At 45.7% G+C, this 13,522-nt stretch overlaps 1 long non-coding RNA gene across 1 annotated transcript; it reads right to left on the bottom strand.

Moving 5' to 3' along the window:
- Positions 1-2,278: 2,278 nt before the first annotated feature.
- On the bottom strand, positions 2,279-5,243 carry LOC143764879 (uncharacterized). The gene is made up of 2 exons (XR_013213288.1): positions 4,061-5,243; positions 2,279-3,073 (listed from the first exon to the last, which is right to left on the bottom strand). It is a non-coding gene; the product is annotated as an uncharacterized LOC143764879 (long non-coding RNA).
- Between the last annotated feature and the right edge of the window lie 8,279 nt (positions 5,244-13,522).

Raw genomic sequence — 13,522 nt, forward strand, 5'->3', positions numbered from 1 at the left:
GTTAAAAAAAAAAAAGTTTTTAAAAATATTTAGAAAATTAAGAAAATATGAACGTTCAAACACCATCCTTATGCGCTATTCAAAATGAAACAAATAAAATGCACATATTTGGTATCGTAGCATTCATAAATTAATTAATCAAAACATTATATCTACCCCAAAATGGTATCAATATTTTTCACAGTGAAGACACTGAGCTTGAACTGTGGTGACCTCATCACTGACTTTTTCCCGCAGTGCTGAGGTCACTGCAGTTCATCCCCTGCTGGGAACGCAGTCTCACTGACCGGAGGTGACCATGATGATGTCACCGCTGGTCAATGATGTTGCACTTGCAGCAGCTCATTCACCAGTGGTTCTCAGCCTGGACGGCTGCATCTTGGCATCGTCCAGGTTGAAAACTATTTATCCCCCAGACGTGGAATACGGCGTGGGACAGAATGACAGATAGATGAGGGATACTGTTGTTTTTTATTTTTGGTTTATTACAGGAGACGAGGGATTCAGTGGAATTAGGCATAAGGTGAGTATAACTGTGTTTGTTATTTTTAAATAAAATGGAAAAGTGTTTTTTGCTTTATTTCTAATAAAAGACTTTATTCTGGCTGTGTCTTTATTTACCATATAACTTTAGAATTAGTAATGGAGAGATGTCTTAGACACCTTTCCATTACTAAGCCGTAGGCTTGATGTCACCTGACAATACAAAGGTGACATCGACCCCACAAATATGAACCCAACTTGCCACCGCTACAAGGCAAGTGGGAAGAGTCAGGTAAAGCGCCAGATTTGGCGCTTCTAATAGATGCCCTTTTCTGGGCAACTGTGGGCTGCTATTTTTAGGCTGGGGGGCCTATATTAATGGCCACTTACCAGCTTGAGAATACAAGCCCAGCTCTGTCAGCTTTAGAAAGGCTGGTTGTCAAAAATGGGGGTGACCCCACACCGTTTTTAAAAATTATTTATTTAAATAATTAAAAAAACAGCATGAGGACCCCTCTATTTATTATAACCAGCCTTGCTGAGGGCTGCAGCCCCCAGCTGTGAGTTTTGCGTGGCTGGTTATAGAAAATAGAGGGTAACCTATCCCTTTTTTTTAATTTATTTACAGCGCAGGAGCTGGCTGATGAATACCCCCATCAGCAGCTCCTGCTGTCACTGTTATTAGCTGCAGCAGGTGTAGTCTGATGGGAATAATAGTCCCATCAGCCGCTGCCTGCTGTCATTGTTATAACATAATAATTATATTATAATAGCTATAAAATATAACTCATCATTCTCCCCTGCTCGCGCTGATTGCTGGCCTGCGCAGGGAAGAATGATGAGAGCCATCTTCAGCACCCGGCACCGGAAAATAGCACTTACTGTAGCGCTGCTTCTCAGGCGCCGGGACGTGTCACACTGATAACATCCCAGTGTGTCATCCGTGTGTAAGACGTTTTGTGGCCCGTGATGCCAGTAAAAAATGGACATGACTACGTTTGGGTCAACACAAACACATGGTCTGTGGAAGCACATGGACATGTACCCAGCAACGTAGATTTCAATGTGTCTACATGTGTCAGTGTCTACTTTATGCATGAAAAATGTCACCGGAGACATGGATGTGTGAAAGAGCCCTAAGAACGCTGCTTCACATCTGCACCAACAGCCATTAAATAAGGGGAAAAATGCATAGAAGAAATGCAGCAAACACGCAATAATCAAAGAAGATTATTATTGCATCGTGTGGTGCGAACACCTGCAGAAAAGACTGCTACGACCCATAACCGTTTACTCCCATTAAGTGACACCAACAAATTATCAAAATTGAAGACTTTATTGGGAAATATAGGCATAAAATTTCCATCTTTTAACTTTGGGTAAATATTTGGTCGCAGCTTATAAACTCAGGCAATATCTGCCAACAAATTTGGGTGTAGGGAGATTTACTGCCTTCCGGACTCCCGGGCAGGTATCTTCACCACCAACAAAACTCCACCCTTACGCAGCTGCAACTGAAACAAAACCATAACAAAAGGGGAGGGAGGGCGGGAAACAGGTCCGGGTCCAGGGATCGGATGAGCTATCAGCACTTCCTGGTGCCAGGAGCAGAGGATAAGCCCCGCCCCCTCTGCGGGGAGTTAACCCCATATCCCATTTTGGACTCACTAAATGGGAGATCTGCTTTTAACACAGGGGGAAGGCGCAGCAGTCAGGGGACAGCGGCGTAAGCCGCAGTGTCCCAAAGACTGCTACGACCCATAACCATTTACTCCCATTAAGTGACACCAACAAATTATCAAAATTGAAGACTTTATTGGGAAATATAGGCATAAAATTTCCATCTTTTAACTTTGGGTAAATATTTGGTCGCAGCTTATAAACTCAGGCAATATCTGCCAACAAATTTGGGTGTAGGGAGATTTACTGCCTTCCGGACTCCCGGGCAGGTATCTTCACCACCAACAAAACTCCACCCTTACGCCAAGGAGGAGCGAATACAGAGAGCTGCGACCCCCCAAACGAAAGCATAGCCTGTACGACACCTTCACGAAGCCCATTGAGGAAGATATCCAAACCCGCCTCGTACGAATGAACTCCGTCTGAAATAAGAAAACCGGAATTATCTCCCTCCAGACGATGGTGCCTTACCACTACACCATTCTTAAATTTCACGAAGCGCGATATCCTCTGATTCAAAGAGCGTCTGGATCTCTCCATAGCATCCAATTCCCTGGCACCCCGCCACACCAGTTTTGGGATAACTTCGGACCAGATTAGTCGCATCAGCAGGAAAAACTCGGGAATTTGTCCATATCAGATCTGATAAGCGTAAGCAGCTCGGCAAGTGGAAACGAAGCCAGGTCATTTCCTCCAGCATGGATAACCACAATGGCGGGAGATGAAGCCCCCCTTGTAATGTGAGCGACCTCCGGCAGCACTTGGGACCACGTCAGACCTCTCATACCACGCCATATCACATCGACATCAACAAAAACCAAGGATCGCCCTCCTGGGTACAATTCAGCACGACGAGCTGCCCAATAGATGTATGAGAGACCCACTATCCAGACACTGGGTCGCACTCCATCTAGGAAGTAAAGTATACAATTAGCCAACATATAATAACCAAAACACTAACGATAACTTCTCCGATTTGTATCTGGAGCTGCTTCTATATTATTGTTAGACAAAACAAAACCAAAACCAAAAATAAAATTATTTTTAATTATAACACTAAGTCAGGCTTGATATATCTGGCAAAACAGCGGGATATCCATCTGCCCACCCTTTGAATCTCTGATTCAAATAAACCCGCCCTGGAAGCTTCAGACACTGCACCTATACGAAAAAAATGAGTCCCAAATTCTGCTGCAGGAATACCCAAAAAGAAGACAACGCACGTCTCAATATGGCTAAGAATTGGCCCGACACTAGAGGGAGACCACTCGCATGCATGAAAAATTGATCACCATCCTTTCTCACCTGCAAGTAGTTCTTGACTAACGTTCACGGACAAACGTCCTTATTGATGGCAAATATCGGGAACCACGTCCCCAGACCTCCTGATCAGTTTTAGATTTACATATCCTGATCCTGAGATTGTAACAAATCAATACGTCATCACGCCTCAGTCCACCCGGTTTATTTAGGGCCGTGGGAAAGATCTCACTGACCCGCATGGCCCCCAAAAAAACGCCAGTTCGAAAGCCGCTGATGTAAGTGCAGCTTCATAGTTATAATCGCAAACTGATACCGCGGATTTAACCAAGCTAATTAGCAAATCAAAGGAGATAGGACGCCTATTGTCGCAGTGCATTATCCACTCGGAGCCAACCTTTCAATAGCTGGCTGACTAAAAAAAAAAAAAAAAAAAAAAATGTTTTGTGAAATCCGACCATCCTCGCAATTTAAAATGGAAGGCTAACGCAGACACACGGTTGCGCGCTATCGCACCCGATACTCCCTTGGCATGCAATTTGGATAGAAATGCCATGGTCACCTGCATCCGAACATCATCAGAAGACCCCACCGGCTTTCCGTCTGCTAAAAAACCACCACTCCTCCCACGCCTTACCATAGGCTCTCCAGGTCGACGGAGCTACCGATGAGCGTATTAGCGGCATCAGGTCCCCAGGACATCCCAGATCGAATGTGGGCAATCCACCTCCTCCAAACGCTCCTGAAGAAGCAAATCCCGTAGGTCCTGTGAATAAATCGCAGTTACTAACTCTGGAACAGTCTCATTGTTATCAGGAAATGTATTAGATTTAAACCAAACATTAAACATTAAACATTTTAATACTATGGATCTGATCAGGTACAAAAACCAAAATGAAGGAAATGCTAGGTAGCTGATGGCATGCGCCCCTCCAACGGTTTCAAGGTGTAAGCGGATCCGCATGTTGGCCAATAGTGGGCCCCATAGTTCCATGACAAGCGCAACGGGAAAAGGTCAATCAAGGTTGGGTCACCGTTACACTCCTTGGAATCCAGGAAGCAGGCCATTGGCCGGAGCATATTTGGCAGCCGAAACGAACACTGAAACCCGTGTGGCCTGACGCTGCAAACAACAAACCCATATCAACGGTTGAACACTCTGTCTCCTGAAAGCAAGTCCTACCATTGTAATTGCTGAGAAACATCTTCCATGTGTTTAAATCAGAAAGTAACTGGGCCGTGATCCTGAATCTGTGATGACGTTGTTTCACTCCTCTCGTGGCAAAGGTCAATCTGCGAGAAAAATATCCTGCCCGCTGGCATGAACCTGCATGCAAAATTTAGTGAGCCAAGAAGTGACTGCATTTGCGTCAATGTGACTTTGCCAACCGAAATGCATCCATTAATGAGGTCCAGCGATTTGTTGATTTTTTTTTTTTTGGCAATCTAAATTCCATGGCGACCGTGTCGATTACAAACCCAAGGAATGTGATCACTGATACTGGCCCTATCGTCTTCTCGGGGAAAAATGGGACCCCAAAGTATGTCATGGCATCTTTGAATTGTGCCAGTGCTGTGGAACAGACGTCTGAGTCGGCTGGGCCAACTATCAAAAATGATCAAGGTAATGAGTAATGGCGGTTAGCCGAGTGATCTCGCGGGCAACCCATTCTAAAAAATTCGCTGAATAATTCAACATAAAAAACAGGAAATTGAGCAACCCATGGGAAGACATGCGTTGTAATAGTAAAAAATCCTCAAATTTGGCTCCCAGTAATTGGCAGCAATCCGGGTGAACCGGAAGTAGACGGAAAGCGGATTCTATGCCTGACTTGGCCATAAGGGCCCCCGAACCACCTTTTCTGACTAAATCCACCGCTTTATCGCAGGATATATAAGTAATGGCTGAGTCCTCACTGAGTATGCCGTTGTTGGCCGACGTACCCTTGGGGTAGGACAGGTGGTGAATCAACCGGTACTTGCCTGATTCCTATTTGGGAACCATGCCTAGGGGTGAAACACGCAAATTAGGGAAAGGAGGTGGCTTAAAAGGACCGCGGAAGCGACCCAACCCGATTTCCGTACCCAATTTCTCCGCTAACACGTTGGGTAACCTCCTTAGCTGATTGTAAATTTGGGGCTGACTGCGACTCGAGGGACCAGTTAAACGGGATGAAAAACCATAGGAAAAACCGAACCGCAGTTGCGCCGCAGCCGACTTATTGGGGTATTTGTCCAGCCACGACCCCATTCTTTCCACGGTCACTGGCGTCGGTAACCTCACCTGTAGAGGGTTTTTTTTGGGGGGGTTAGCTTTTTGGGGCTGAACACTCGTGCTTATATTTGCAGAGCCCGTAGAACTTACAGTGGGGATTATAGATGCTGACTAAGTATATAAAAAACTCAGAGCACCTCGCCGGGTGCTTCTCCGCCATAACACGTCCTAGGAGGACAGATTTATTCCTTGATGGCGCTGTCCTAGTGAGCCCCTAACGGAGGGACACCACAAAAACAGCCTATCCTTATAAACATTCGGGCGAGGAGGGAGGGGCTGCCTACACGATCCTGACAGTTGTAGTATTTTTGGGGTTAACATAAATCCTATTCCCTGTGGCCGCATTGGCTACTGTGTCTGCAAAGATGGTGTTGGTTCTCTTCCCCCCCCCAAGCCCCAACAAAGGATACTCACCAATTGATGCACCAACCTCCGAACGGCTTGTGTCCCGTGCCACGGGAGTCATCGAACCTTGACGCTCCATGCGATGTTTTGGACCTAGGACGAGAAGACTCCTGCCTGCGCGACCTGCTTGAAAAAAATGCCTGATGACGAAGGCGAGCGCCAACGCGACGCTCTAGAATGCTTACTGCGCCGGCTGGACCTGGATCGATACGAACGCCGCTTGCTGTCAGAACGACCGCGCTTCCTATGTCTATTCCTGCGGTGCCCTCTGGGGGATGACGATGATGACGATGATGATCTGCGCACGGAGCGGATGCCCGCACTCTGTCTGTTATCCAGAGCCAGGGTGCCAGCCCCTGAATTGGGGGACGAACACCGGTTGCCATCAGCGATAGCGACGCTGGGGGGTTCTGATGTTCGGCTACCACCGCCTGAGAGGGAGCTAATTGCCCACCCGGTATTTGCGAGTACGGGGTACTAAAAATGAGCGGGTAGGATGGAAACTGTGACTCTCCCCCTATACTATACTGGGAATATACGCTATGCTGTCCGGGCGCTGATAATATGCGATGTGAACCCACATTCGGCTGCACTGGGGCTGCCGTCTCCCTGCCCCTGTCAGTATTGGCCATAACTTCCCCCATGTCCCTAGAAAGTGGTGGGATGCCCCCCTGCAGAGCCTCAATCTCCCTTTCTGCAGAACCTCCATCCTGTGAGGAAACAGACGTTCCCTGGGCTCCCCCCATGCTGTTACCAAGTAAGATTGCAGTGCCAGGTAATAACGCTGGCACTTGCAGGCCTGCACCCCTTCCTACTGTAACTGGGGCAGCAGGGGCTAAACTAATGTGAGTGTCACGCAGCGCCGATCCCTGCACCTCCCCCACCTGATGTACGACGCTGCTTCCCGCCGTGCTAAAGCGCCTGGCGCCCGAGTCAGAAGAAGAGCGCGCACGCGAATTGCACGCGCTCTTCTTTGAATATAATGGCGGGCTCAGCCGTGCCGGAGGCCGGGTGGCTCTGCGAGAGTGCCGGCCCTCCGGCGGCACCGCCGTCGCCATGGCAGAGAAGGAGTCGCTCCCGGTCAGCAATGCTGCTAACCAAGCGCTACCTTCCCTGCTAATTCCGTCCCTCACCGCTTCTCCCAGCGGGTCCATGATGCCGGCTGCCCTCACAGGTCCGGGTCCAGGGATCGGATGAGCTATCAGCACTTCCTGGTGCCAGGAGCAGAGGATAAGCCCCGCCCCCTCTGCGGGGAGTTAACCCCATATCCCATTTTGGACTCACTAAATGGGAGATCTGCTTTTAACACAGGGGGAAGGCGCAGCAGTCAGGGGACAGCGGCGTAAGCCGCAGTGTCCCAAACATGCAGAAAGTATCTAGAACAAAAAAAAGAACAGAAGCCACTGAACAAATGTTAGCACACCACCTGTTGCGTATCAAAAAGGGAACAACTTTAATGGGTAACTCATGACAATAAAACCATTTAAAAACAATACAAAACAACACCCCCCGTCAGGCCCTGTGTTGTTTTTCCACACAGGTGAGCCGCAGGGTTTTCCTGCTGAGGGCGCCTGGACTTTGATTCCTTGCAAGATATTATTACATATCTCAGGCGCTCACATTCTGGATACCCCAGTGGCACAGGTTCTTTAGGGGACTATATTTGAGGGGGCCGGGCGTATTGCTCTTCTTCTCCCTCTCCCCTCTGTGTGATGTTCAGTGGGGTATTTGTACCTAGACTTTTTGCATGTCCAGTCCTTTATCATTTCAGGAGACATTAACGGTACTTCATGTAGTAATACAGCCGGCTTTACGCAGCATGTCACAATATACATGAATGAGCAATATGGGCCTGACGGGGGGTGTTGTTTTGTATTGTTTTTAAATGGTTTTATTGTCATGAGTTACCCATTAAAGTTGTTCCCTTTTTGATACGCAACAGGTGGTGTGCTAACATTTGTTCAGTGGCTTCTGTTCTTTTTTTTGTTCTAGACACTTATTCGGCTACTAGTTAAGCACCCCCATCTTAGTAGCATTGTTATGTACTTAGTAGTGCGTCAGCTGTTGATTTTTAGTACTAAACATGCAGAAAGTAAACGCAGTATTTATGTTGCGTGCTAATATGGCCTCAGCATTATATTTTTATTACATGTTTTATTTATGTAAAGGAGAAAAAAAGTCACATCATTTTTTTAGACCATTTACCAATCACTGTAAAAAATCTGATCACTGTGTTGCGCAGATTGTTACAATTACAGGGACACAGAGGCGTAGCTAGGGTTTTGGTTCAGGGGGGCCAAGATTCTGAGATGGCCCCTAACCAGGTAACCTTGAATACAGCTGTGTGACGCACCCTAAGGCCGGAGTCACACTAGACCGTAATACGGACCAGTGCAATGCGATAAAAAAATCGCATAGCACTCAGCCCAATGTTAATCTATGGTGCAGCTCCCATCATCCGATATTTTCTCGGCCGTATTCAGGATCCGAGTGGAATCTTAGCATGCTGCGATTGTCATCATATCTCGGCCGAGAATCGCCAATGCAAGTCTATGGGTGCAAGAAAAAATCGGATTACACACGAACCATGCATGTGCATTGCGAGAAATACGGAAGACACCTCCAGGTGACAGGAAATTGAATCATCCATTATCAGGAAGCTTTGGCATGCAAATTTCTGGGCCACGCTGGATTGAAAACCAGGAAGCACGCCTCCACGGAGTGTACTGTGTATCAGCATGGCCAGACATATAAATGTGGAGATGCTGATTGCTCTGGTCCATGATACACCAGAATTATGGGACCAACGCGACGCACATTATGCGGACCGTGCATGTAAAGACGCAGCATGGAGGGCAATCTGTCACCACATGTTCCCCGATTTTGATGAGCGACCTCATGATTTTCAGCAAGAAATTTGTAAGAACCATCCTTTACCAAAATATTTTAAAAATTGTGTTCCTGATAAAAATAACCATGAACACATCATATGTGATGTGTTTATTATTAGTGAGGTAAATGTTAAAAACTCTTGCTTGCGGATGCAAAATCATTAACATGACACCCTAATATAGGTAAAATTTTCTAGAAAGAGTCCTTTTATATAGGACAAAGGGACTTTTATGTCCCCCTGGGCTCCAGGGCCCATGTGCGATTGCAAACCCTGTACCTGTTGGAGTTATGTGCTTGATAGTTAAAACAATTCTTGTTTTTTTTTGCAGTGAATGATGTCAATAGACACTGGCGGAGTTGCAGGGACCAATAACGGTGTGAACGTCAACTTTTTGGGCGTAGTGGTGATGTAGCCCCCCAAAAAACAAAATATCTTTATTTTGAGTGTCTTCATTTTCTTTCACCAGTGATGGAGCTCAGACCGTAAGTGCATGTATGTCACAAAATTTGTAACACATGTTATAATGTGAATATATTTTTTTAAAAGCTTTTTTAAAATTTTTTGATTTCAAGAACAGTCAAATCTGACAGAAAGAGAGACTGCATCTGACTCCGAGGTGGTGATTGACCCCGTTGGTGAAGGTGCCGAAGTGGCTGGACCATCTACCCAACCAACAGCCAGCAACCAACCACCACCACCACAACCAGCAGCATCTTCTGCCACACAGGAGGCCAATCCAGAGGTGGAGAAAAGCGCCCACAGCAGCAGTCCAACCTTGGCTCTGGATACATCACCACAGCCTACTACAAGACCACACCGTGGTCAGCGCAGAAGGGTGCCTTCTAACACTGGCTCCAGGAGGCAAGTGGATACAGGGGTGTTGGACTTTTTGTCCAGGGCTGCCCATGACAATGGGGTGGAAGTGTACTTCTGCAATCTTGCCCGCTACTTGCATCCCATTCCATGCTCGCTCAGGCTGCGGACCAGAGGTTTTCTACAAATAGTGATAGATGCGGCAACACACCCAAATAACCCTACTCCTGTGTTTAATTACCTAGAAAGTAGGCAAATGTCATCTACAAACCTTCTGGCAGTGCAAGACCTTCCACAGGAACAAAAAAAACCAGTCGCAGCACCACCACCCCAACGTATTGCACCACAACAACAGCCTGCCCAAAGCAACCATCAAACACAACCTGGCCAATGTATGAGTATCCACCACCTGCCCAATCTGACCACTTGAGCAGACACATGTTTGGAGGCTGGTCCCAACATGTGTCTGCTCGACATGGCCATATTTGGGGGTATGACCAAATGGGACAATCCAGTACACAGGAGTTAATACACTTCTACCCTCAACAACAATTTTTACCTCAGACACAGGATAGATCCTTGCAACACAACCCTTCATATATATCTGGCATACCACAGGTTGACAGTCAGGTTGGTCATCCACCTAGGCCAAGTTCCACATATGCTGGCCACCCACCATCACCACCCCCAGCCTACCAGAACCTGTAATTTTTGTCAACCAGTTTTTGGCCTGTCATTTACGCTGTTTTTGGTGTAATGTTATTTGTGCCCTTGGCATGTTATGTTTTATTGTTTGATCAAGTTAATATGCCTACAATTACATATGATATGAATATGTTGTTGGCTACTAGATATATGCTTTGAGCAGTAAACAGTTTTAAAAAAATATGAGTGTTATGTATTGTTAATACTACATACATGATGTGACTACTTAACAAAATAAGTATTTTGTTAAGACAAACATGATACACAATTCGAACAGGAACATTATTTTATTTATTAAGTTAGAATACAACAAAAAATTAAAGCAAAACAGCATTGTCTTGCCAGACAGTTGATCCCTCTGGTGACACAAAATAATTTGTTAAGACATCACAAACTTTTATGCCAGAGGGCTGACGACGTGAAGGAAGAACACGTGTAGTAGACAAGACAGTATTTGCATAATCAACTTCATCATCAGCAGATGATGGGCAATCATAATATCTTGTAAAGTTGTGAAGAACAACACATGCTTTTATCACGCCATTGACATTGCCTTCACTCAGTTGAATTGCAGACTGCAGTACCCGCCATTTTGCAGTGAGAATGCCGAAGTAACACTCTACCACATGGCGGGCGTGGGAAAGACGCAAATTAAAAATTCTACGCCGGTAGTCCAGGCCTCTCCGTGGATAGGGCCTCATGACGTTCCTTGATAATTGAAATGCTTTATCTGCTACCATTATGTAAGGCACCGCATCCAAATTAGCCCCTGGTATGTGACTTGGGGGTGGGAGATCCAAATCATTATTGCGCAGCCGCCAACCCATAATAGAAGAACTGAAGACTCTAGAGTCTCCAGTTCTCCCATAGCCCCCAATATCTACAATTATAAACCTTTAGTTGCTGTCAACCAGGGCCAACAGCACTACAGAGAAAAACTGTTTATAATTATAGAATTGGGTCCCTGAGTTTGGAGGCTTACGCACACGGATGTGCTTTCTGTCCAGAGCACCAATACAATGCGGAAACTGGCATGGGTCCTGAAATCTTTGGGTAATACGTAACCAGTCTGACATTTTAGGCTCGGGCATCACCTCTTGATGGAGTCTTCTCCAGATTTCAGAACATGTACCCGCACAATGCCAGAAATTGTGGATTTGCCCAGTAAAAACTCTAAATGCAGTGCCGCATATGAAAGGCCAGTGGAAAGGAATCTAAAAAAACCCATAATATTTGTTAAAAAATGCAAAATGGAACACATTACAGTGTTATATGGGCAAAAACTAAGATTAAATAACTAAGAAGCCATGTTTAATCAAACATTAAGGACATGCGATGGCTTTGATGTTCTATAAAATACAATATTATAAAAGCACAAATGATGTTGAAGCTACATAACAATTTAATGGTATATTAAAAAAAAGGGATAAGACCATGAAAATAATAACATTATTTATAAAAAGAGGATTTATACATACCGTAACGTAAGGATAAGGTGTTCCTCTGCAGAAATAGATTTGCACATCCTGGTGTCCTTCTTGGTGATCCCTGGACGCAAAATATCCAACAAAATATCAAACATTTGGATACTCATCCGACAATAGTTGAAGAACTTGTCCGGATTTGTCCTCAGAGCAGCATACAGACGGTTGAAATGGCCTTTATTGATCCGTTGCTTCAAAAGTGGATGTACCCACATCCGTCTCCGCCTCCTCAGATCTACAATAACTGGGTATGGCTGACCAAAACGTTGGGAAAGTACCCAGTTGTAAAGCACACACTCTGTGGTGTTAAAAGTCAGAAGAAGAGACATGTTGCTCAGCAAGAAGAAATCCACCAACACAAGCAGGGAATGTACTGCATAGATTGGTGGCTGCCACCTGTTTTAGGGCCATTAAATAGTGTTCTTGATGATGATTTAAATTATTTTCATGTAAAAAAAACGTTGTGTGTCCATTTTGCAAGCCTGCAAGAAAATTTCGCCATACGGATGCCATACGGATGTCACACGGATGTCACACGGATAATTTGATGCGAGGAAATCGCATCCTCGCACTGCACACGGATCACTGTTTTTGAAACATTTGTGCGATTCTCATTCATGTCCATCTCGTCACATCTCATATTCCAGACCCATCACCTTCTATTCCCAACCTGCACAAACTCCTCATCCTGCTGATACCCCAATACTGAGCCGCTGCTGCCGTATATGTCCCTATTACTGCACCTGCTGTGTGGTTCTCTGTGCCCTCTAAATTCTAAAGCACCCCTCTATAATATAGAAATGCCAGGTGCAAGTGCCCTAGAAAACAGTGCCCATATTTTGCCCCCTAGAAAGTAATAGTGCCCTGTGTGCCCCTTTGAAAGTCATAGTAACCTGAGTTCCCCTATAACAATAAGTGCCCACTTTACATTTAATAATGTCCCGAGTCTCCCCCCTGTACAGCTCCCCTATACACAGTATGATGCTCTCATACACAGTATAATGCCCCTCACAGTATAGTACCACCCACACAGTATACTGACTCCTTAGTAGCCTCCAAACTGTTTGATGGCTCCAACACAATATAATGCCCCCTCACTGTAATCCCCACACTGTATGATGGCACCCTCACTGTAATCTCCACACTGTATGATTGCCCCTATATAGCCTCCATATAGTATAATGCACCAGATAGTCCAAAATGTAGTATAATGCACTCCCCATAAGCCTCCATATAGTATTATGCACTCCCCATAGGCCTACTATATATTGTATAATGCACCCCCATAGGCAGACTCTATAGCACAAGGCAGCACCCATAGGCAGACTCTGTAGTATAATGCAGCACCCCCATTGGCAGATCCTGTAGTATAAAACAGCACCCCCATTGGCAGATCCTGTAGTATAAAACAGCACCCCAATAGGCAGACCCTGTAATATAAGGCAGCACCCCTATAGGCAGACCCTGTAATATAAGGCAGCACCCCTATAGGCAGACCCTGTAGTATAAGGCAGCACCCCTATA

This window comes from Ranitomeya variabilis, chromosome 4 (genome assembly GCF_051348905.1).
Source record: "Ranitomeya variabilis isolate aRanVar5 chromosome 4, aRanVar5.hap1, whole genome shotgun sequence".
Lineage (NCBI taxonomy): Eukaryota > Metazoa > Chordata > Amphibia > Anura > Dendrobatidae > Ranitomeya > Ranitomeya variabilis.